Source organism: Podarcis cretensis, assembly GCF_951804945.1.
Source record: "Podarcis cretensis genome assembly, chromosome: 9".
Taxonomy (NCBI): Eukaryota; Metazoa; Chordata; class Lepidosauria; order Squamata; family Lacertidae; genus Podarcis; species Podarcis cretensis.
The window spans coordinates 51,135,746-51,161,303 of NC_137178.1; the positions used below are offsets into that span (position 1 = coordinate 51,135,746).

Here is a 25,558-nt window from a genome sequence, read left to right on the forward strand (position 1 = left end):
TTTATTTGCCCTAACATTCTTTTTCCAGTGCTTGTTTAATAACTTTTGCATTATCAAACATAATAATCCCCATTAACCTATATTGGTACATGATCCAATATATGGCCATGGTCACAGTGTTTTCTGCATTAAGGCTTGTTGCATCAAGCTGCTGAGACAAAAGTGGAGTCCCAATGAGGTGGATTTAAAAAAAACAAAACAGTAATATGCATCACTCAGACTCAGTATTTCTTTCATGGCCCAAGTCAAAAAAAATTCCCCTTGCTTCCTGTTTCCTGTGCACTATAGTGTTTCAACTCTGATGTATACAGGTTCTATCACACCTAAAGGAACAATAATGCTGTAAAAAGGATCAGATATTCTTTTTTAAAATCATATGGTAAAGTCTTCTGTATTTGTTTGTGGATGGCTGTACAGCTAGCACAGTACTACTCTTTCAGGACATGTAATTAGTAACTAGTAATCCTGACAGCGTTTCCGTGCGCTGCTCTGGTTCACCAGAAGCGGCTTAGTCATGCTGGCCACATGACTCAGAAGCTGTACGCCGGCTCCCTCAGCCAATAAAACGAGATGAGCGCTGCAACCCCAGAGTCATCTGCGACTGGACCTAATGGTCAGGAGTCCCTTTACCTTTACCTTTAATCTTGACAGCATCAGGTTGCACGACAATTCAAGACAAGAGAGACACAGCATTTCATCATACACTTCATATCCAGATTTTTAATCTAATTGGATTGGCATGACCAACTAGTTTCTATGTGCATCTAGAAATAGTGGGATTGTGTATTGTTTTTGTTGTCAAAATGTTTGCCAAGAAGCTAGATAGCTGGATACTTATAGAAATACAGAGTTGCAGCTCCTCAAGACTAGTATTTTATAACTCTTGTTAATCCTAGTTCAGTGTGACAGGTTCTGTAGATATGGATGATAGTCATCTTCCCTCCAGGGTGAAAAATGGCATTCATCTTATCTTAAAGTTAAAGAAGCAAAGCAACTAATTCGCCTGGTACAGCAAGGAGGAACTGCCTGGACAATACAATCACTCAATTCCTGATGGCTTCCTTGAAAGGAGATCCACACTTGAAAAGATTGGACATCCAGCCCAAAGCACTTTTAAGTCTCATTGGTTTTTAATGGGAGAGCTAAGCATACAGTTAACTCTGTTCAATGTAATTCAATGGGATTTAGACAGAATAGATTTAAATTTTTCATTTAGATTTAAACAAGTAGAAACCGCATCCATCTTTTTTTGGTACTGAATGTAGTGTTTATTGTTGTTGTAAAATATATTTGATATTGCATGCACAATGCATTATACTATTTTTTAAAATCATGTTTTGAGTGGTTTACCATATTTTATTATACTGTTTGCCTTTGGCTTAAGCAACAAAGATTTGTAAATTTGCAATGGGATTTAAAAGTGATTAATTTGGGCTGAGTTTTACTTAGTGTAAATTTAAAATGTAGAAAAAGAATTGACCACCATTGTTCATGGAACTCATACAGCTATACTATACATGATTGCATTTATTCAATATTTTCAGTGCATTAATATTGTGTTCTTTGTTAGCATACCACAATTATAATCTGAATTTTGTGCACTGGAGTAAAAACAAAAACATGTTATTGAGAAGTATTCTAAATACAAGAGTAAGTCTGCTTAAACTATTACTATTTTTCCTCTGTTTCAAAGAAATACACTAGAAGCCAGGACAGCTAGCTGACTAAATAGCCTTGGGTATATAAGGTAATAAATAAGATGAATGAATAATTGCAATTTTCATTATGCAAGAATCATAGCTTAATTTTATTTTTATTGGGAACACATTTCTAGTGATCTTGAAAACTAATTACTCATCGTTAAAGTATCATGATGAAGACAAGGTAGCTAGATCATTGCTTAAAGCTGATTTAGCTAATCAAGCTCTCCATAGTGTACTGGTAGTTAACATTTTTCTTAGTTCAAATGGCAATCATCTAGGGAGGCAAACATTTGCTGCCCTTTAAATAACTTGCTTAACACAGATCCTTTAAAAGAGAATACTTTAAAAAAGAATATGCACAAACAAATTTCTAGTATGTGCACCAAATTGTGAATTTTAAGGAAACACCCTATAGACAGCAGTAAAATAAGATATTTTCATATTTACTTGTTAAAATATTGTCAGAACATATTGTGTGTGTTTTAAGAAGGTGAATTACTTGCACTGTTTATCAAAGACATTAGTTTTTCAAAAGCAGGATTGGTCCTGAGGGTGGTAAATGCCTCTTTGCAGGTAGAATCATAAAGGTAAAGGGACCCCTGACCGTTGGGTCCAGTCGCGGACGACTCTGGGGTTGTGGCACTCATCTGCTTTACTGGCCAAGGGAGCCGGGATACAGCTTCTGGGTCATGTGGCCAGCATGACTAAGCCGCTTTCTGGTGAACCAGAGCAGCGCACGGAAATGCCGTTTACCTTCCCGCCGTAGCGGTACCTATTTATCTACTTGCGCTGCTTGCTTTGAAACTGCTAGGTTGACAGGAGCAGGGACCGAGCAATGGGAGCTCACCCCATCGTGGGGATTCGAACCACCGACCTTCTGATCAGCAAGCCCTGGGCTCTGTGGTTTAACCCACAGTGCCACCCGCATCCCTATAGGTAGAATCATAGAATCATATAATTGTAGAGTTGGAAATGACCCCAAGGGTCATCTAGTCCAACCCCCTGCAATGCAGTAATCTCCAGACTCATGGTCATCTTAGTCGCCCTCCTATGCACACATTTCAGCTTATCACTATCCTCCTTAAATTGTGGTACCCAGAACTGGACCAAGGCAGAATAGAGTGGTACTATTACTTCCCTCGATCTGGACATTATACTTTCGTGGAGGTGGAGGTGGTGGTACAGCTTCCATTCACCCCCAGGTCAACTACCACCTAGTGGCTAATATCCCCTTTTTGAGTAAGGTGATCAAGGAGGTGGTAGATGAATGACTTCAGGTATGCTTAGGTGGAATGGGTTATCTGAACCCATTTCAATCTGATTTCAGGCTGGGTTTTGGTACTGAAATGACCTTGTTCGGTCCGATCGATTATCTGTTTCAATTGAGAGCTGATGAAAGTATGCTGCCTTTGTGGTTTTTCTATTTGCTGCCTATGTGGTTTTTAATACCATTGACCATGGTACCATCCTGGAGAAGTTTTGTGAGGGTGGGAGTTGGGGACAGGTGCTTTGGTGGTTCTACTCCTACCTACCAGACAACCACCAGAAAGTACCAATAGGGACATACTGCTTTGCTATATCTTGTCTCCCATGTTGTTTAACACCTTTATGAAGCAGCTGGAAGAGATTGTTTGAGAAGTGTCCCCAAGTTCTGGAGCAATGGAATAAGAAAACCATGGCTGTACCTCGACATGTGACTATTTTTGACACATTAGGCCAGTGGTTCTCAACTTGTGGGTCCCCAGATGTTGTTGGACTACAACTCCCATCATCCCTGAGCTCTGGCCTTGCTAGCTAGAGGTGATGGGAGTTGTAGTTCAACAACATCTGGGGACCCACACATGGAGAAAGACTGCATTAGGCCCATCCTGTAGGGTGGACAGCCATGGTGACTGATGATGAGTAGCTTATGGCCCAGCATTGGTGAAGGATGAGATTTGGTGTAGCAAATGATATGCAAAACACCTTGCCTTCTAAAATGTGGATATATATTGAATCTATATCTAGAACTAAATATTTCCTGTAAGAAATTACATCTATATGGACAAAGGTAAAATGAGCAGCAGTTTCTTTTGCAAAACAAGATTTGACTGAATCATGGAAATCTTTACAACAATAAGTTTATATGTATAGACTCATGTCATTTAATTATTCTTTGCATAGCTATCAGCAGTAGATGTAAAACAAGGTTAATTGAAATGACCAAGCAATGATAATTAAGGCTTAAAAGCCCTTTTTGTTATTTCAGAAATCTTTGAAAATAGTCTTTGGGAGAAAAGGGGCTAAAATTAGCAGCTGCTAGTAACTGAAACAAGAAAGGCAAGCCTTATATAATTCTATGTGTGTGGGTCTTTTTCTTTTTAAACCGCCCAGGCTCACTTTAAATTATTCCTCCATTAGCTCATAGTGTTGTCTACTTCCAGCCCTTGCTGAGCTCACTTCAAGAGCTGCACGCAGCATGTGTCCTATAGTTCAGAACAGGAAGCACTTTGGTACTCAGTATTCATGAGAGATATGGGAGGGGCAGCAGGAGGCAGGGAGGAAAATGAAAGAAATCCAATGCATAAGATCCCACTCACTTCTTTTTATTACACTTGGCATAGAAATGAGGCACTTTGTTTGCCATTATATAGGGCGGACCTGGTCCATGAGCACATTCCTTTCACGGTTGGCTACTTGTTTCTCTGTGTTGTTAACTGGGCAGTAAGTTATATCCACTCACATAGTAAACAGAACAGTTTCCATGGACGTGCTTGAAGGGTGGGAAGAAGCAGGTCCTGATGATATGGTATAAAATGTGGTCTCTTTTTGACAGTGAGTTTTCCCAGGATGTTTGCATCTCCCACACCTTGATTCTGCCACATCTTTTAACTGTGTATCCTTACTTACAGATCCCTTCCTTGTTTTCCCCCCCATTAAGTTCATCAATAATATTTTTAAAAAGCAAAATTAATAATATAGATTGAATAGCAACAAACGACAATTTATTTCTTATAAATTTCTTATAAAAGAAGAAACACATTGAAGAAGTTCACTATTATTCAAAGAAATATCAGGATTTATTGAATGGAAACAAAATAGATGCATTTGTATATAATGGGTTGAACTTTTTTCAAGTTTTGAATGAATAGTGTTTAACACTGTCTTGTCTTTTACGCTGGGCACCGTCCACAAAGGGCAACAGTGCACTGTTAAGGCACATGATTTTTTAGGGTAAGGACGACTGAAATAAATGTGCTTAATTCTGGCTGGATTGAACCCATAGCAAATTTTGTCATAGTTGCAATATTCCAGTACACATCCCAATTAGGCCTTGTATGTGTTTGCCAATGTGATGAAAAGTCTAGATGTTTAGCAAGCACATAATATTAATGATGTATGAACTGGGCCTTAAGCAGCTCTTACCATGTTTTCCTACCTGATTTGAATGCCTATATTTTTATCTTCAGCTGGTCTTCTGCCTTTGCCATTTTGGATATTTATTATTCCCTCAAATCCTCCTCCTCCTTGGGTTTGTATTATGCTTGTCTGTTACTGGTTATTCTCTTCTCCCTCCATCTTATCTCTTGACTGGTTTTTTTTACTGCCCTCTGTTCCACATCTCATCTGATACTATACGTCATAGGAATGAAAGAAGCTGCCTTATGCAGAGCCATATAGCCCAGTATTATCTATTTTGACACTTTGCCAGGGTTTCAGGCAAGGATATTTTCTCCCACCTGCTACGTGACTTGATTTTTTAAATCATTGAGACACAACAGGTTGAACCTGGGACATTCTGCATGCACAACATGTGCTCTGCCCATCAGCTATGGCCCCTTTCAAAATCCCCTTAGCATCTCTGACAAGGCTTGTCCAGGATTTGAACCCAGGCACACTTGCATCGCAGGCGAGACTCATGCCCCTACACATTGGTATGGAACCTTGTGCTCACACATATAATTAGAGCCACAAGGCCCTAATTTAGCCTGTGGCATAGTTAGGTCCAAATCATATACCCTTGTCTATCACCTATCATCGGGACACGGTGGCGCTGTGGTCTAAACCACAAAGCCTAGGGCTTGCCGATCGGAAGGTCGGCGGTTCGAATCCCCGCAACGGGGTGAGCTCCCGTTGTTCAGTCCCTGCTCCTGCCAACCTAGCAGTTCAAAAGCACATCAAGTGCAAGTAGATAAATAGGTACCGCTCCGGCGGGAAGGTAAACAGAATTTCCGTGCGCTGCTTTGGTTCGCCAGAAGCAGCTTAGTCATGCTGGCCACATGACCCGGAAACTGTCTGTGGACAAAGATTAGGTGCACACTCTTAATTGTCCTAACGAGCCTTCCTTTCCAGATGCTGGTAAAATATGGCATATTTTGAATTTGGTGTCCTTTTCTGTCACCCTGTGGCAAATAGAAATAAAAATGCTGAATTACAGCTGAACCAACCCCTCCAAAAACTGCAGACTACAGCTGGGGAGGAAGACTCAGTAGTGCAGATAGAGTGTGCTGCTGATAATATGAGCCAACTCCTAGAGGGTGTGCTGGCTTCAGCAGCCGCAAAATTGATGGGCATTGCTATTCAAATGGTATGTGTGCATCATGTTATGTGATTGATTATGCGGGGCGGGGCTTACCTGGACCCCCACAATATTTCATTCAAGTTGGCACCTCTGCTTCTGATTCTTCCCTGGAAGCCCTGCCTGCCTCGCAAAAGTGGCCAATATGGGGTGGCGAGTTATGGATCAGGCCTGATGATTGTTGCCAGTTTCCCACCCCTAACCTAGACCAACAAGTCGTCTTGTTGGGGTAGTCTTTTTCACAATTCATTGGTTGGCATATGTCTGTCTCTTGGGGGTAAAGTCAAACCGTTACAGCACCTAGTGTGGCTGTACAGACCAATAGAGGAGAGACATGAATGGATCAAGTTTAACTTTTATATTAATAACCTAAATCACTTTTCTACCAGGTGTCCAATAAAATCCTTGATTTCTGTTTCACCAAGTCCTGTTGGTTGTTGATAACTGATGTGCATCCACCCTCCCTCCCTCCATCCATCTAAGCCCCTTCATATGTTGCTCATTTAAAGGGGCAAAGCCATTGGTCATTTCTCCAGTGAGGTGTGGTCTCCTCGGTTCTATCCTCTATTTATTAGTGTTGATATGTGAACACAGTAAGCCTTTACGCATTGACCTCTGTTCATGTGGGCTTCCCTGGATGATCACACTGGGCCCAGTGAAGGCTACACATGTGGAAATGTGAGGGGAGACCTCGCTATGGAGCGTTTCAGCTCCTGTATTTGGGGCCAGGGAGAAATTCACCTGCAGACAAAATTCGGCCTGTCTGGAGGTTTGGTCCACAACGTAGCAGCTGTCACAACTTGTTGGTGGAAAAAGGCAATGGGCTGGTTCCTTAGTGCAGAAAAGGGGGGCAGGTAGGGAGACCTTCTAACCGCTTCAGTCGAAGCATCAGGGTACCCCAGAAAAGGAGTTCAGAGAAAGGTTTCTGTCTGAATGCCCAGTTGGGGGCTAACGGGCCATAGAATTTTCCAAATGGCACTCTGGAAGGATTGCCCAGGATTCATGTAATCCTTAAATCCAGGATTGACCCTGAAGGCTTAATCAACCAGCAAATGGGCAGGTTCATTCAGGAGCCATACCCAGTGCCAATGCTAAAGCCTACTGACATCTCTAATCAATAAGGTTGTGGCCATTTCAAACCCAAGACGCCGTCCTGTCTTCATTTCCACCTATCACACCCCTACCCCCAGTGATGTTAGGCTATGCACCTTGGTCTGTAATAATATTTCTGCAGATAATATTATCTTTAAAAAAAACAAAACCCACTGGTGACTCTCTGTAAATATGTGTTGGATATGGAGGGAAGCGGAGCTGACAAATATTTCCAGTCTCTTCCTTTCACCCACAAGAATATGAAGTTTTAAATATATGCAGCTAGAAGCCGATGAAATTATAGCTTTCAGACACTTTATAACTCTCAAACAGATCTGTGATTGATTGCAAGGTGGCATAGCTGCTGGCAGTTTTTGTCGGCACATTTTGATGATGCAGTTTCTTAGGTGAACTTCAAGTACATCAGTGACACCTACTATGTTTCAGACACTTTGAGTGATTTCAAAGCTAATAATTTATGAGAGCTTTTGGAAAAAGTTATTAGGTTTGTCTCAGGAGAGACATTTTTTTAAATCCTCAGTTCTCTGCTGTGTGTTCTGTTTATCTCATCTTATTTTGTTAGTAAACAAATACATAAAACTTGATGTATAGACGTCTGCATTATAACAGGGTGGCGTTACTTTCATTACTTTAATAAAGTTTCCCCTTTGAACATATTTGTGCCAGAGAATCGTTGTGGAGCCATCATGAAGGTGGGATCATTTCATGTCTCACAAGGTTAGTTTAGCAGACTTGATACAGCCTTATCATACAGAATGCTAATAACAGCTTGTGTAATCTGCAACTATAACCCATTGTTATACTTTGCCATTGACACAGAATAGCCAGACAAAGTGGAATGCATTGTGGGGATGATGTAGGAAAGCAAAGACAGTCCACAGATACTGCCTTATTTGTTGCTAAAATAATCAAAGAGATCTTGAAAAACTACTCTGCTACATTTTGCAAATGAAACCTTGAGAATTAGAAGCAACACAATTAATCTGTAGTAGCAAGTTTAATTTTAATTTGTTTCACTGAAACATAACCCTTCTGACTTCTGAGTAGCAGATTTGAATAAGTTACATCAAAGTTTTTAGACCTAATCAACAAGCTACAGACAGTTATATAAACTGTTGCGTGAAGTCAATGAAGAGAAAATAGCCATCTTTCATATATTTGTAGTATTTATCTATGGGACACATTACAGTAAGATTCATCAGAGTATCTTAATTCTTCTTATCGTCTAGATCAAAATTTATACACATGATTCAAAATATGCTGAATGTAAGGTGCATCTGCATTGACAATGTAGTGCCATATGTAAACCTGGATAAAGCTGACAGCTTTATTGTGGGATACCAGGTTTATTAGTCATAGTCAAATTATTTTCTACTTTATGCTCTAGGTGGTAAACAAAAAAATAAACATTCTAAAATAATAGCACATAATCATAATAAAAGTTATAACACCCCTCAAATTTAACACTAAGAATTTAACAATAAATTGTTTCAAAATACATCATAGAATCATAGAGTTGGAAGAGACCCAAGGGACATCTAGTCCAAACCCCTGCAATGCAGGAATCAAAAAGGGTGCTACCATTTGGGGTGGGGTCGCGGCTGCTCATGCATGCATATTTTTCACAACATCTGCACAATGACAGTCACATAAAAATGCAAGTCCATATTTCCCCTCATTTAACATGGAGAACCTGAAAGACCAAAAGGAAAAAAGGGAAAATGTTTCCAGTGATCCATCTGTGATATCTGAATCACTCACTTATAGTACTAAGCCCACACCTGAAAGCACTCAAAGCTTAGTAATAAGTCGATTAACAATGTTCAATATCTTCACATATAAAAACATAACCAAAACTGATGGCACTAGTGCTAGGAACCCTCTTCCCAAAACTTCTATACTGAGACCCAAGACGCCAGAAATAAAACAAAACAAAACCCAAAACAGTTATTCTTCTCGAAACAACTCCCTTCTGAAGGCTCCTAGGGTTGGAGAGTTGGAAACAATCTCTCACGGATTGCAGAAACAGTATATATCTCTCTCGGCTCCTTCATTGCTGAAGCTTGAAGAATAAATTGACATGTTCTTAACATGTGAAGAAGCTTAAAGGATAAGTGTAACATGGCAGGAGGAGAGCCAAAATGAGATGTGTGGAGGCACGATTTAAGAAAATATATCTTTTTTTCTGTAAAGGTTTCAGACATATGTACAAAGGCTAAGGCACCATCTGGACTCTTTTGAAGTTAGTCCAGCAATTTAGTTTTGAAGGCTTGCCTTTTAAACATCTTGACTTAAGTCTCAATAAACAGAATTCTAAAACATGCCAAGGTAAGAATGTATTGAAATAGTTTGATCTATTCTGGGCAGTTACTGCAGGGGGCAGAGAATCAACATACCCCTTTCAATTAAGAACTGCTATAATTTGAAATAGATAAGGAAAATTGAGGAAATGGTCCTTTCCTTACATTGTGGTCCTTTCCATGTTTCCTCAGGAACTGTGTTCAAATGGACTTACTTTCTAGTAAAGCGTGTTTGCAACTACATCTATTCAGTTCTTCCTGCTAATGAACACAGCAATGACCGCTCCCTACTTAAAACGGGGGGCGCCCTTTGCGGGGACGCATGCAGCCCTGGATCTGGAGTGGCCCCATCAGCATAGGCTTTGCCTTCCCTCAGGTGGGATACCTGGAGGTCCCCGCCTACCCCAGTGAGTTGTCCAATCCCACCTGGGGGAAGCGTTGCCAGGGAAACCAGGCCAGGTAGGGGGAGGGATTACCTGCCCACACAATAGAGGGTGGATCTTAATTGTTAATCCTCACTTGGCTCCAGAGCTTCTCCCACCCTACCCACCCTCAGTTAATGCCTTCTTTTGCAGGTTATCTTTTCTTCATAGGTTTTGCAGGTTAACCTGTCTCCACAGGTATGCGGGCACTGCTACGATAAGGTCGCTGTTAAAGGGCCGGAAAGGAATTTCCCTGCATTGGCAGGTTTCGCCTTTCCCGTAGCAAAACGTCACAACTTTGGCGGTATCAGGCCTTGGGCGGAATCCTTTAGTCCATCTTCCTCTTTGCGGCGGCGATACCAGGGTTCCCCGTTAAAGGGGTTTTTGAAGGGAGGCTTTGGCCGTACGCCGAAAGGTCGTCATTGCTCTCCCCTGCGGCGGCGTAACGGGGGCGGCTATCTCTGCTTGAACATATGTTCTCCAGAGCCGGCCCATCCCCCCCACACACACTGGATAACCCTGATGCTCCCTAGGTCCCCGGCTGGGGACTAGGGAGGGAGAATGCCCAATGCCTGAGCCAAGGTCTACCCACATTTGAAATTTAATAAAGTTGTGGCCAATTTAATCCCATAGCGCGTTGTCTAGAGTCGTTATTCCACATGACGGGGGGGACCACTCGGGATCTGGGGACTCCGCCTGCCCACGCAAAATATGTTTCCTCAGCACAACAGACAGTGTGGAGTTCTGAGAGCATAGCTTCCAATAAGTCTGCATTGAATACAATTAATGATATGAAGAAAACTTGACACTGAAGTAGTGTGAGGGTACAAGTTAATGCAGGCAGGAAGGACAAGCAGGGTTGGGTTTGGGTCTTGTTTCAGTTGGACAGTAAACATCTGGGATGATTTATAGTGTTGGGGTCATCAGAAAGGAGATCAACATAGTTCTGGACAATTTGGCAGTGTCTGAGAATATCAACAAACAGTAGTTATGCAGCCCTCTAGAAATGGTCTGGCTCATTCAAACACATGAACATAGCATTGCATTTAACACAGGTATGCCATTGGGACACGGGTGGGGCTATGGGTTAAACCACAGAACCTAGGACTTGCCATTCAGAAGGTCAGTGGTTTGAATCCCCGCGACGGGATGAGCTCCCGTTGCTCGGTCCCTGCTCCTGCCAACCTAGCAGTTCGAAAGCGCATCAAAGAGCAAGTAGATAAATAGGTACCGCTCCGGCGGGAAGGTAAACGGCGTTTCTGTGCACTGTTCTTGTTTGCCAGAAGCTGCTTAGTCATGCTGGCCATATGACCCGGAAGCTGTACGCCGGCTCCCTCGGCCAATAAAGCGAGATGAGCGCCCCAACCCCAGAGTTGGCCACGACTGGACCTAATGGTCAGGGGTCCCTTTACCCTTTATGCCATTACTACATATTCCTTCCTTTTCGTTACACACATATCAACAATGCAACAATGATATTAGTTAATGCATCTTTTCCATGTCCTTTTAAATGCATAATTGTTCTAAGCTCTGACAGTGTGGAATTACAGAACAACATAATGTATCACCTTACATTATGAAAATTGCAGAGCAACTTAATGTACATAAGATCAGCAAGTAAATAGCTGATGAGCAAAGTTAAAATTTGCATGCTTGTAGGCCATTCATTGAAAAGGAAGAAGTACATGATCAGAGGCTGAATAGCAGTACTTTGATTAGTCTTTGCAGATGAAAAATGTGTAACTGGGTTCAAAAAGTATTTACTTCCCTAATGGCACAGAATTCACTTTATATTTGTAGCACTCTTATAGAGTTTACTAAAATATGTCTAGAGAGCAGATTGCACCAATGTGTTGAAAGGGACCCCAAAAGTCATCTAGTCCAGTCCCCTGCTATGGACAAATCTCAGCTAAGGCATACATGACAGAAGGCCATCTAACCTCTGCTTAAAAACCTCCAATGAAGGAGAGTCCACCACCTTCCAAGGGAGACTGTTCCACTGTTGAACAGTTCCTACTGTCCCTCCATGTAACTTGAATCCATTGGTTTGGGTCCTAGCCTCTGGAGCAAGAGAAAACAAGCAAGAGGGCATCTTCCAAGGGGCAGCCATTTAGATATTTTAAGATGGCTATCATATCTTCTCTCAGTCTCCTCTTTTCCAAGTTAAACTTATCCAACTCCCTCAACCAATCCTCATAAGGTTTGGTTTCCAGACCCTTGATCATATTATTATTATTATAATTAGTTATTTATTGAATTTATATACCGCCCTTTACCCTGTGTGGCTCTCCTATGCACACATTCCAGCTTGTCAAAATCTTTGTTAAATTGTGGTGCCTAGAACTGGACACAGTGCTTCAGGTGTGGTCTAACCAAGCAGAATAGAGTGATACTATTACTCCCCTTGACCTGGGCACTATACTTCTCTAGATGCAGTATAGAATAGCATTAGCTATCTTTGCTGCTACATCACATTGTTGACTCATGTTAAGCTTGTGATCCTGTAAGACCCTTAGATCCTTTTCACATGTACGACTTTGTTAATTCTATAATCTTATCCTCTGAACTGTCTGTAGAAAAATTAATTCCGTGAAAAATCAAGCTAAGTAAAGAACAAATTGTATTATCAAGCTATGTATAACTACTGTTGCCATTATTATTTCGAATCATTCAGCCACTGTGGAAAAGCTTATGATAGAAATAGTGTGATAGCTTTGGTCCTATACACACTTACTATGGAAGTAGATTTGACTACAATCAGTGGGACTTCCTTTTCAGTAGACATGCACAGAATTGTGCTCTTGACCTAGTTTGCTGAACCAAACTTTATTTTTATTTTTTTACACTTCTGTAAAAATAATATTGTGGTTGTGTTGAGATTTAGTTTTAGGATAATCAATATAATTTAATTGGCAGGAGTCAAAAGGCCATTGAGCTAAAGCTGCTTTTTTTAAAGGGAGCATCATTCCATCAGGTTTTCACAGTAGAGATATCATAAGTATCTGTGAATATCTGTTCCTGAAACAAAAACAGGATTATTATTATTTTTCATTATATTCAAAATATTGTCAGATTTAGCATTCAGTATCTGTTGAACAATACTGCTAACCTGCAATGTAACCAGGCTTCAGCTGCAGAATTTGGTGGCAGTCACAAATACTGCTAGCAGTAGCAGTTTCCTTGGGAGAAATATCAAAGCTTAAAAAAAATATTATCTCACCTATTCCAGACAATGTCCATTGGATTGGATCCAGACTAAATTATACATTTAGCAATCCTAAATGAAGTGGGCAGATCTACTGCCACATTCTAATCCCCATTGGCTTGTGCTGGCCAGGGTGAAAGGTGTCTGTGCAAGTTCTTTGTCACTATGCCAGCTTCAAATTCAAACAGAGGTGAGGCAAGAATTCTTTCAGGACTGAAATGAGGAGTTGTGCTGATCTTATGTTACAGAGTCTCTCACTCCAAAATATATGTTGAAAACAATACAAAGATGCATTATATCCAATTGCTGTTTCAAACTGGTAGGGGGGGAACCATGGGTTGGAATTAAGTAGCTATATAGTTTATAGTTTTCTGCCAGACCTTTGAAGATATTCCTTTAGGCCTGGAGAGAATATTTGCAAGATCTCTTAACCCTAGAATCTTTGCTGATTCTACTGGTTTAATGTTTCCAATAAAACTGTGTGTATTTGTCTGTCTTCAGTGGTTTCTGAAGTATTGCTGTTGGCAACTGCAACCCTTCAGTGACTTATTGCAGAGAGTTGACTTGGATGCTTTGTGCACAGTTGAGATAGTTCAGGTTATGAAACAGTGTATGGGGAAAATCTGTATGGAAGATCAATTCCATAAGCACTTTATAACAGCAACACACACACACACACACACACTAAAACAACAACACTGAAGCACAGGGCCATAGTGCCAAAAATATGTCACTAATCTCTACGCTGAAGACAGAAGAGTAGCGGAATATAGATTTGAACTTGCAGAGAATGAGACAAGCAGATGTTCTGTCAACGAATTGATCATTGTACAGCAGAATTAGATAGCACTTTCAATTCCAGACAGTTGTGAGCTCTCTCTGCCAATTTCCCTCCAGAGTACTGCTGTTGTCTTACATTAACTGCCCACTGTGTTTAAAAGTACATAAATGTGCAATTCAAAGTGGGTCACTGATCACTTGTTATACGTATTTAATAAAATATTTTTAAAGGGTGGGATACATTTAAGAAATTAATCTTCACATGGTCATTTTTGTTCTCATCTTTATGAACAATATAAAAAGATCACAAGTAGATCATTAGCCCTAGAGTTATAGAGTAGATCAACAAGCCTTCTGTACTCACTGTTAGCATACAATTCATTCAGTTTGGTTTGTTCATAAATCACACTTTCTTTGCAGACATACCTGAGGCAAGTTTAAAAATTGGAACTTGACAGCCTAATCATATGCATAGTTACAAAGTATGTCACACTGAATTCAATGCAGATTGCTCCTAGGTAAGTTTGCGTCGACTTGCAACCCAAAACTATAAAATGCAATGCAATAAAAATCAACTAAAGCCAATGGCATTGGTAGCAGTATAAAAAACAGCACTCCCAGATAGCATCCTCTGTAGCAACAGAACTTTTGCTCAGCAGGTGACAAAACCTGCTTTGATTTAGGGATGAGTGGGTTTCCTTGGGTTTAGTCCTATACAGTTTCATGGGTTTGCTCTTCTTTGCATTCTATTCCCTCTGAACTCCAGCTTAGCTAGCAGAATTTCTGAAATTTTAGAATCGCATATAGTTTTCAATAACTTCTATCCATTGCACATTACTCCTATATTAGAGATTATTCACATGCATTGGTTAAACACTGAAAAAGGCAATCTCCATGTGATCTTATTCGTGTGCTGCTGCACATTGCTAAAACACACACAAAAAGGATTTGTAGATACAGCCATACATATAATTAAACCAAGACAGGTGCTTTCCAATGTTTTATCAAAGTACACATGTGGATTGATAGTTAGATGTCTGAAAGCTACAATGATTTGTGTGTGTGTGTGTGTGCAGTAGGTTGTAAATTAAAAAACAACAACAGATTAACGGAAGATTCCTGTTACATTGGTACTGCTTTGAAGAAACCTAGGTTATTCCGAACTCCAGAATTTGAGGAGAATTTTGAATGTGAAAATTTTTGGAAGCCTCCCTATTTTCCTTTGTGTTTGGGAACTTCTAATTGAGTCTCCCCTTCTGTTCCCTGTGCCTAAACCAGAACAGAAACAGAAAGACCATTTTAGAGTTTAGTGTCCCTCCTTTCCCTCCCTCCCTCAATGTCCCCTGGAATATTGGATTTGTGAAGACGAAAAGATGGTGGCAACCAGCTGATCAGAGGTGTAAGGGGGTTCTGCTGAATTCTCCCTCCAAAATTGTACCCACAGAAAAGTACCCTCCAAAATTGTAAACCCCCCCATGATCAAAACCACCCCCCTCAAAAAAAAAACCTAGCTGAAGTCCCCCCCCCCGTGCCCTATGCTCATAAATTTCCACTTACTAAAAGGTCTGAGAGACCCCCTGGAGTTCCAACCGGCTCTCTACACGTCACAGCCAATCTTTTGGGCCTACACAAGTTTTGCTCTCTCAGTATTAAGACTGAAGAGGAGGTGCTGCTTCTGAGAGGCAAGGAAGTCTCTTAGGCCTCTCAGTAAGTGGTTGTTTGAGGAAAATACTTTGCTGTATTTTATTATTCTGATAAGGAGTGGGGTGAGGAAGGCTGGAGGCAAAAGGCAGGGAAATGTGAGGCCTGCCTCATACCCTCCTGGGCACAACGTGTGAGAGAAATTACATGCTCACTTCACCTTTCGTTATTATTATTCCTTGTTCCTTTACTCCTCTGAATCAGCCTGCTCTGTTTCCCTCACTTTCCTTTGCCCCCCAGAGTTACAGTTCTGGCCTTTTGTGACAGCTTCACTTTCACATTTCTCTTCTCGCAGCGCAACCCCAAGATTACATATCTGTTTGGTACTACGCTCCTGTGAGTTCAGTAGGGTTTCCTCCCAAGTAAATGGGTACAGAATGGCAGCTTTAAAGGGCAATCCTAATCACGTCTACTGAGAAGTAAGCCTGTTGAACTTTAGGTTTGCAGCCTTAGGCACTTAATGTTGTTTTCCAGTTGTAAGCCTGTATGGAATTAGGGGGTTCTCCATGTTACTGAGTAGGATATTAACTTGGGAGAATAAAATCTTAAATGACTTTGTTTTCAAACTCTCTTCAATTATTCTCCCCCCCCCCCCCGGCACACCTCTAAATAAAGTTTTTTCCCCCTTGTACTGTACCATTTTAGGTGCAGGTTGGAAAAAAGAACACATTTGAATGATTATTTTGGGAATTTTAATAAACAAACTTCCATACACATAGAAATTCAGCATATCAAGAGAATGATGTGACCTGAGACCTCTGAACCACCCTGAGACCTCCGGGTATAGGGCTGTATATAAATTAAATAAAATAATAATAATTTCAGTTTTGTCTTCTTCCTGACATGCTGTCTTCCTATGCTAGAAATGTTTTGTTTTGTGTTTTTTAAAGAAAGAGAGTGAGTATGGGGCTTTATTACTTCATTCAGCTGCATGTAGAAAGCTGAATTCTGATAATAATTATGGACAATTGGTGTAATCTTCATGGAGACAGGCTTCAGGAGTAAACCCTGAGGGAAAATCTGTGCCTACTGCCTTGCAGGACATCTTTGAGAAGAGAAAAGGCTGAGGAGTAAACCCTACACAGGTTCTCTGATTCTCCAGCGATTTGACTGGAAATTGCTTTTTCTGGCAGGTATAGAGCCATGTCATGAAGAGCTTCACCAGTTTAATTTCTGCATGTTAGGCTGCTGTTAAAGGCACCGGCACAAACCCGGTAGGAAAAGTAGTGAATCCTAAAAAGGCAATCCAATATACTTTTCTGGGAGCAAGTCCTACTGCATTAGCTTGGCTTACCTCCAAAAAAATTTTCCCTGGATTGGGTACACCACTATAGAGAAGACAGAAAACTGTAACTTTCAAGAACACTTATTTTATCATAGGCAGTCTAGTCCTTTTCATCCGTTCTACTATCAGAGGGCTGACAATTGATTTCCATTGATGCAATGAGGATACTCATCAGGGCAGACCTCCTGCCGCATCCAAAATGTATGTGCAGGGACTATAGGTTTGCATCCTAAATAGTTTATTTTTATTCTATTTTAGTCTGTTTATTGTTGGCATAAAGTTCTCTTGGCAGTTTACAATAAATAAGTAAATGACAATTAAAATTCATAAACTGATGAAATAAAAAACCTTAATAAACAAAACTCATAATTGTGCAGTATATATTGTTATAATAACTATGACAATATTTTTTTCTGTAATTGTGTGTGTTTATAAATCTCTATGATTATAGCTTGTCACATGCAGGTTACAACTCTTGGGGCATGTAAAGAATCTTAAAAAGCTGATCAAATGAATTGCATTATAGCACAAAGCCAATATCCTTGCTGAAAGTTGAGATTATGAATTCTGTTGAATGCATCACTCAGATTTTTTGGCTGGAAAAGGACCAGTAAACTGATACTTAATCATGACAAAATGGAGGCATTTTGGTGGGTGATTCCCATGTCTCAGAGGTGGGGAGAGAGTCTATTCTGGATGGAGTTATTCACCCTCTGGGCATTGGAAAGCATAGTGGCTAGGAGTGGCTGTTTCAGTGCTGGTTTGCCAGCTATGGCTGTTCCTTGACTAGAATAGCCTTGCCACGGTAATCCATGTTCTTGTAACTTCACATCTATATTTCTGTAATGTGCTATAAATTTGGGCAGTGACCAAAATAGATGGTTTCTCCACTGTAGCATCCCTTTTGTGGAACTTCTTACTTTTGGAAGACTACTGGTGGCCAACTGTACAGTATATGCATATCCAATATTATGTCCACAGTATAAGAGAGTACCACATTAGTGCACATGCTGGAAACTAAGCAGGAATCCATTATTTAATAATTATATAATTATAATAATTATTAAAGGTGGTAGCAGAACACCTGGCTAGGTTTTTGGGGCCTTCTATTTATGGATGCCACATGTCCACAGCCTATGCCTCTTGTTGGATACACACTGCAGATTAGTCACACATGTGCTAGACCTTAATTTCTCTATTCTGCTTAAAATGGGAAATAATTATTTAGACCAAGTTTCCTGGTTATGTCACAGCAGTGGATCCTACGTTGGGTTCTGATTTAGGGCAGCTCTACACACATGCTTGGGACTTTATTTTTTATGCATTGTATTAACATGTATGTAAAAAAACACATTAAACACCGGTAGAGCATAAAAATTTGCATCTGCAATATTTAAGGAACAAAACTGGTGTTATATATCAAAGTCTCAGGAAGGCCTGAGCAAAGATACGTTTTTACTAGTTAGCAAAACATCAGTACTTGTATTGATGCCTGCTACCTAGCAGGGTGAAACCATTTTACAAGGTGGCTACTACAACAGAGAACTCAAGTTCCTTTGTTCATATATATATGCAGGATGTGGCATGACCACAAAGTCTTGCTCTGATGACCATAATAGGCAGGTAAAAGGGGAAGTGTTCTTTGAGATTTAGCCTGGTCCCAAGCTATGTAGGGCCTTGAAAGTCATCAGCAGTACTTTAACTTGGTTCAATAGCAAATTGACAGTAAATGCAATTCTTTCGGCACTAGTAATATGTGTATGCAATATGGTGTCCCACTTAGCAGTCTAGCTGCAGCATGTCATATGATACATAACGACGGAAGACGCTCAGTGCTTTGGAAAAGGAAATCACAGGTGTCATGTTCATCAAGTACACTGTAGCTCTAATTCTCAAAGGTTCTATTCAATGAGGCTTGTGCTGAGGAAATGCATGAAGAATTGGGTTATATAAATATTGATAATTTAATAGTCCAGCCTAATGGCAGACTAATAGGTTCTGTTTCATTAATTTCTATTACAGTTTTACTTAGACTACTGTTCACAGCTCACTACTATTTTATAAAGAATTTCTTCAGCTGTTTTCTGGGAACAAGCATTGCATTTTCAGTATGAATTTAAAAATAAATTGGAGGATCAACTTTCTGCCAATTTTTCAGCAGGAATCCTTGAACACCATTGTTGTTTCATTTCTCCAGTACTGAGAAGATGGGACCAAAGAGATTTCCCTATATAAATCAAGCAATAGTCTCTTTATAAAAAGTGGACATTCTACCTTGGTTGTAGTCCCCCCCCCCCCTTTGTTCCTTTTATATCTGAATTAACTGGAAACCTGTAACAGAAATAAGGAATATATTTTAGCACTGTGATGGTTTGAAAAATTTACATTTACAAAGTGCTGTGACCTTTGCTTGCTCTCCCACAACTTCAGTGTAGTTCGGTGTTAAAAGTTCAGATTTGTCATGCAGTTAATCCTTGATTAGTATGACAGTGTGTGACATGTCTAAAAAGGTTTGGTTTATAAATAAAAAGTTAATATTGGCCACATTTTAACCCTTTCAGTGTCATCTCTTCGTGACAAAGAAGTACAGTAACTTGGAATGAAACTGATAGAGGCATCTTTAGAAACTCAAACCAAATGATGCCATATCCCACAATGCTCCTCCGCTAGTCTGATGAAGATTTATATCCATAATTTTCCATCAAGAAAAAGGTATGTATGCTTCTTTATGCTATATTGTTGGCTAACTATTGCATTCATGGTGACTGCTTGAAATCAGAAAACTATGGACTCGGCTATATTAGGTTTTTTTAATAAACGTGTTTTACATTTGTTATAACACTGCAACACCAGATGGCGCTGTAGAGTTCAATCCTTCCGCATGTGATTTGCCATTAGGAGCTTTACAATGTGTTTTCCTGAAACTTTTTTTGATGTGTCTAGATCCAGCCATTGTCTGTGAGAATGTGTACTGAACATCTTAAAGATACTTATCTTAAGGGATCTAGTATGGTAGCTTCTCCAGCAAAGACAAATATGTGCTGCCAAAGTTCTGCACTTGAACTGGTCCTGATCCAACGTGAGTGTCTCATGTAGACTATTGGTAGCACATTTCATCCCAATGTTGGCAGAAGGGATCCCTTTTCTATTTTACAGTGGTACCTTGGTTTTAGGACAGCTTAGTTTATGAACAACTTGGAAATAGAGCACTGCAAACCGGGAAGTAGGTGTTCCAGTTTGTGAACTTTGCCTTGAAAGCAGAACATGTTCTGCTTCCTGTTGAGTGTGTTCTGTTTGTAAATTGAGTCCCCCACTGCTAATCAGAGGCTTACTGTTGTGTCTGTTGGCTGTTGAGTCCCGAGCACCCATGCAACACAGAGGTGATATTTGGAGCTTTTGCTTTTGCTAGTTTTTGCGTTTTTGTTTGTGTGGCTTTTTGTGTTTTTTTAACTGTGACTTGTTCTTCATTTTATGGGACTGACTTGTAACTATGGCTTGTGACTTCATTTTTGTGACTGTGGCTTGTGACTTTGTTTTTGTGACTTGTTTTTGTGACTGCGTGGAACCCAGTTCAGCTACTGATTGATTGACTGTGTGACTGCAGAAATGGATAAAAGCCCCCCATCCAAACAATGACTATCATCAGTGCACGTAAGGGGGGGGGGGGGAATTAATTTTTTATCATCTACAATACTGTCTTATTTATTTTATAGTGCAGTACATTGATTATTATTAGGACGCGGTTGGTGCTGTGAGTAAAACCTCAGCGCCTAGGACTTGCCGATCGTCAGGTCGGCGGTTCGAATCCCCGCGGCGGGGTGCGCTCCCGTTGCTCGGTCCCAGCGCCTGCCAACCTAGCAGTTCGAAAGCACCCCCGGGTCAAGTAGATAAATAGGGACTGCTTACTAGCGGGAAGGTAAACGACATTTCCATGTGCTGCGCTGGCTTGCCAGATGCAGCTTGTCATGCTGGCCATGTGACCCGGAAGTGTCTCCCGACAGCGCTGGCCCCCGGCCTCTTAAGCGAGATGGGCGTGGAACCCCAGAGTCAGACACGACTGGCCCGTACGGGCAGGGGTACCTTTACCTTTACATTGATTATTGCTTTCATTTTATGGATCAATGGTCTCGTTAGATAGTAAAATTCATGTTAAACTGCTGTTTTAGGGGTTGTTTTTAAAAGCCTGGGACGGATTAATCCATTTAGCATTACATTCTATGGGAAAGCATGTCTTGGTTTTAGAATGCTTTGGTTTTGGAACGGTTTAATCCGGAACGGATTAAGTTTGGGAACCAAGGTACCACTGTACTTTCTTATGCCAGTGGAAAGGGTGAAGCCCATTACTGTACACAGGTCGCTGTGAAGTAGAGTCAGTGCTTTAATCGTGCATCTACAATGAGCTCTACAAAAATGCTACCAAAACACAGAAGGTACAAAATGAAAACTAGCTGAGCAGCAACTTCTGCTAGTGTTTGCTTGCACACATTACAACAACTGACAGAAACTAGCTCTAGCAAGTAGTACTTGTATAATGTGTATGTCTAGCATTTCTATCTTTTAAATCTGCAGTTCCTCTCTTAATTTTAAACAGTCTAAAATCAATGATTACTTACAGAGTCTTTAACAATGGGAGGCTCTATTAAGCATGCAGAGAAAACAAATGGAGCCCATGAATTTAATTCTAGTTTTCATTATCTCTTATTTCTGCATCACACCCTAAAGCTGTTGATGCCTTTTTCATATTCATCCATCTAGCAAAATGTTGAGGAGGTTAGGGATTACAAAGACCAATAAATGCAACAGTTCTGAATTGTAAGTTAATTTAATGTGAAAAGAAAACTCTGCCTATGTTAAATCTGATGATGCACTAAGTTTCTAAAGCACTTCAGATTAGTTTTTTCTCTTGATAAGGCCCAGAAGGGCTGAAAGCATTCTCTGATAATTATTAAATTATTGTTTAAATAGGATAAAATAATGTAATGTGGGACCAAATGATATTAAAGTGAGGAATCTAAACAGCAAATAAACTTAGTTCAGTTTAATGTTTAAGATTCTTGAAATGCTCAGTGTCAGCACTATTGTGTATGTGGCCTCCGTTCAACCTCCTTCCCATTAAGACATTTTATTTCCATTTATCCTATGTCGTATGCCTTTATGTGTGTTTGTACTTTGTTTATCCAAGAGGAAGCTTGGCATTAAAGCCACATATGGACTTCAGTGGGATCTCTGTTTCTACCCACTTTGAATTTTGTAAAACTGCACACAAGGAAGCAGCAGAATGCCTTCCCTGGAGATATCCTTTCCTTGAACTCATAGACCTCTTGATACTGCTTATTACCTTAACTGAGTAGATAATTGTAACACTGTTCTGGTTGTATGTATGTTTGTTTGTTTGTTTGTTTGTTTAATTTTTCTTGAAGGCTATTAAATGCTTATAATTTTCTAATTCACTTTAAGATGTAGCAGACTTAGAGTCTGGAAATTGTTGGTGTGTTCTGGTTTTCAAACTGTGCTATGGGGTACTGAAGGGCAGTATCCCCCCACCCCGTGTTATTTAACATCCACATGAAGCTGCAGGGAGTAGAGCATAGTGACATCAGTGTGCTGAGGACATGCAGCTCCATTTCTCTATAATATCTGCATCAGGAGAACTGTGCAAATGCTGGATTGGTGCCTTAATGTAGTGGTGGTCTGGATGAAGGACAGTAAACTTTTAAACTCTGGGAAGATGGAGACTTTATGGGTAGATGGCTCATGTGTCCAAGAAGATAGACCTGCTGCCTGTTCTACATGGGGCAGGTGCATGGCTTGGGAGGAGGTCCGTAGCTTGGAGGTCCTTCTGGATGTATCCTTGTCATTAGAGGCCAGGGTGGCCTCTGTGGCTAGGAGTGCTTTTTACCAGCTTTGCCTGGCATGGTAGCTGTGTCTGTATCTGTGCTGGGATAACTTGGCTACTGCAGTCCATACATTGGTAACCTCAGCTCTGGATCACTGCAATCTGTGTCGAGTGGGTCTGTCTGTCGAGTGGGCCTGGTCTGGAAGTTCCACTTTTGGGAAGTTCTACTCTTGGGTAGAAAATACAGAAAGATCGCCTCAAGCACGTGCTCTAAGCTTGGAGCAAAGCTTAGACACATATTCCTTGGTCAGTTACATGGTGCTGAGAGAGGGAGGGAAGTACAGTGGTACCTTGGGTTAAGTACTTATTTGTTCCGGAGGTTCGTACTTAACCTGAAACTGTGCTTAACCTGAAGCACCACTTTAGCTAATGGGGCCTCCTGCTGCCGCTGCTCCGCTGGAGCATGATTTCTGTTCTCATCCTGAAGCAAAGTTCTTAACCTGAAGCACTATTTCTGGGTTAGCGGAGTCTGTAACCTGAAGCGTATGCAACCTGAGGTACCACTGTAAATAGAAACAGCTTCGCTTCTTCCCTCACAGAGAAGTTGTGACTTTGCAGAGTCTAGGAGCGAACCTTTCTGGCCTTAACCCCTTCATGCACTGTCTAGCACTTATGCATAGCTATGTTTGAATGCAATTTCCACCATCAGGTGTGAGGTTCAAAGTGCAGCCTTATTCCACCTGGACATGAATGCGCCTTGCATGTGTGAAACAGGTGCATAGGGCTGCTGAGGCCAGCATGACGACAAATAAATTTTCTACAAATTCCAGAGTAGTAAAGAAAAGAAAAGAATATTAAGCTGTCAGCATCATTGGCCTATAGAGAATGAAGTACCATTTCAAAAAATTCTCTTCACTAACATGTTCTAATAATGACCTGACTGAAATAACTTTTGCAGGTAGTTTTATCCCCCCCCCCCAATTTGGGTACTAGATATAAAACTGAAATAAACAGATATAAGAACTAGGGTCTGCTACTGATAGTTTATTCTGAGGTTCCTGATGTATATCTATGTCAAAATATTTTATAAATACTCAGTTTAATGAGGCTCACCACAACTGTGTGCCTCAAAAGCTGCTGTAGCATTTGGTTTCAGGGAATGGGACCTGACTTTTGCTTTGTTTCCCTACCACATGCTTTTTATCAGGTTGTTGAAATAGTGTTCATGCCATTAAACAGAACCACTAGTGTGACCTTGTTCTAGAGGGATTAAAAGGAATGAATAGCTTTCTAAGCTTGATTCAATTTCCTTTTTGTGATCATTTTGCATAAGTGACCATTATAATGTTTGTGCACCAGCCTTTTGTATCTACGATCACACCTGGTGTGCATTTGGTAATGTAAAGTGATACAAAAGCAAAATAGATTTTCCCTGAGCATTGAATAGGTAGTGTTTCTTTCCATGCTGTCCTTTCCAGTGTGAACCTCAGATACATTAATAACATCAATTTAGTGTCGTGTTTTAATTTTTAAACATTTGTTGCCATGTACTCAGTTTTTAATAAATGCATAAGTGGATGCAATATTTTGAGTTTTATATCATGAATTCAGCACCCTCAACAGATTCCTCAGACTTCAAAGGATTTAATATTAGTATCATAAAAGGCCTTTTGAAGAATACTACTGTAACATAAGAAAATTGACTGCTTGAGTGCGCCCTATCGTTTTGAAAGTGTTTTATTGCTTTAATTTCCTGTCTTAGTAAAGTAACAAGCAGCATAATAAAAGATATACTGTTTCAGAGTTGGCAATTTATTAGAAAGCTTAAGCTGGTTGAAGACTTTATGTTATGTGAAAAAGAAACCCTATATTTAGCTGGGGGGGAAATCAGACCAACTCCAACATTAATGTTGCAGTAGTTTTCCATGGAGTCTATCTGTGGCTTTTAAGTTTGTGTGAAATAAATCTGTGAGTTTAGGTCTTTCAGACTGAGCAGCTTGTGTATCATTAGAGTCCTGGAACATTGATGTTATTCCATTTGGGAAGCATACATAAGATGGCTTCAGCTATTTGGATTCCATGACCAAAAGTTGCACTTAGAGCTTAAATTACCCAGAATATTCATTTTTATTCATTTATTACATTTTTCTATGCATGGTTTAATTTTAATTCCAGATATTGTCAACCAAGCATGTATACAGTAAGTCTTTTAACCCAATTTTATGGTCATCAGTTTGCTGTCTTTCTTAGAAAGGGGGAGCCTATTCCACAGAGAAACAATCAATTTTGTTCACTAAAAGTGTAGATATGAGAAAAGTGACAATATGACCAACCCACAGAAATATGACATAAAATGGCCTCATAAATAACTTCAATCATTTCCCTAGCAAAGTTTATAGACTATTCAGTGGTTGGCTGCAGTATGTGTAGCAGTCAGATACGCAGACATCAAGCTGCACACTTGTAATGGAAGTTACATGTTCATCAGTGCAGAGCAAGGAGAACAAGATTCACAAGGTCTTCCTAATCCCACCAGTGTTCTGCCACCAAAGGATTACAAAACATCTGTTAGGTTTTGTGGAAATACCCAGCAATATGTTACTAACACAAAAACATAATACACTTGCCGTGTGGCCTAACCCTTTGAAACAACAA

The 25,558-nt window shown here is 40.3% G+C and overlaps 1 protein-coding gene across 20 annotated transcripts in view; it reads left to right on the top strand.

Annotated features, from left to right (window-relative positions):
* The window catches only part of TENM3 (teneurin transmembrane protein 3), a 1,288,912-nt gene that overhangs the window by 567,514 nt on the left and 695,840 nt on the right, over positions 1 to 25,558 (top strand). For all 20 annotated transcript variants that reach the window (XM_079991304.1, XM_079991293.1, XM_079991322.1 and 17 more), the window contains exon 4: positions 19,629 to 19,779. The gene's annotated coding sequence lies outside the window, so the exon portion shown is untranslated. The remainder of the gene's footprint in view (positions 1 to 19,628; positions 19,780 to 25,558) is intronic.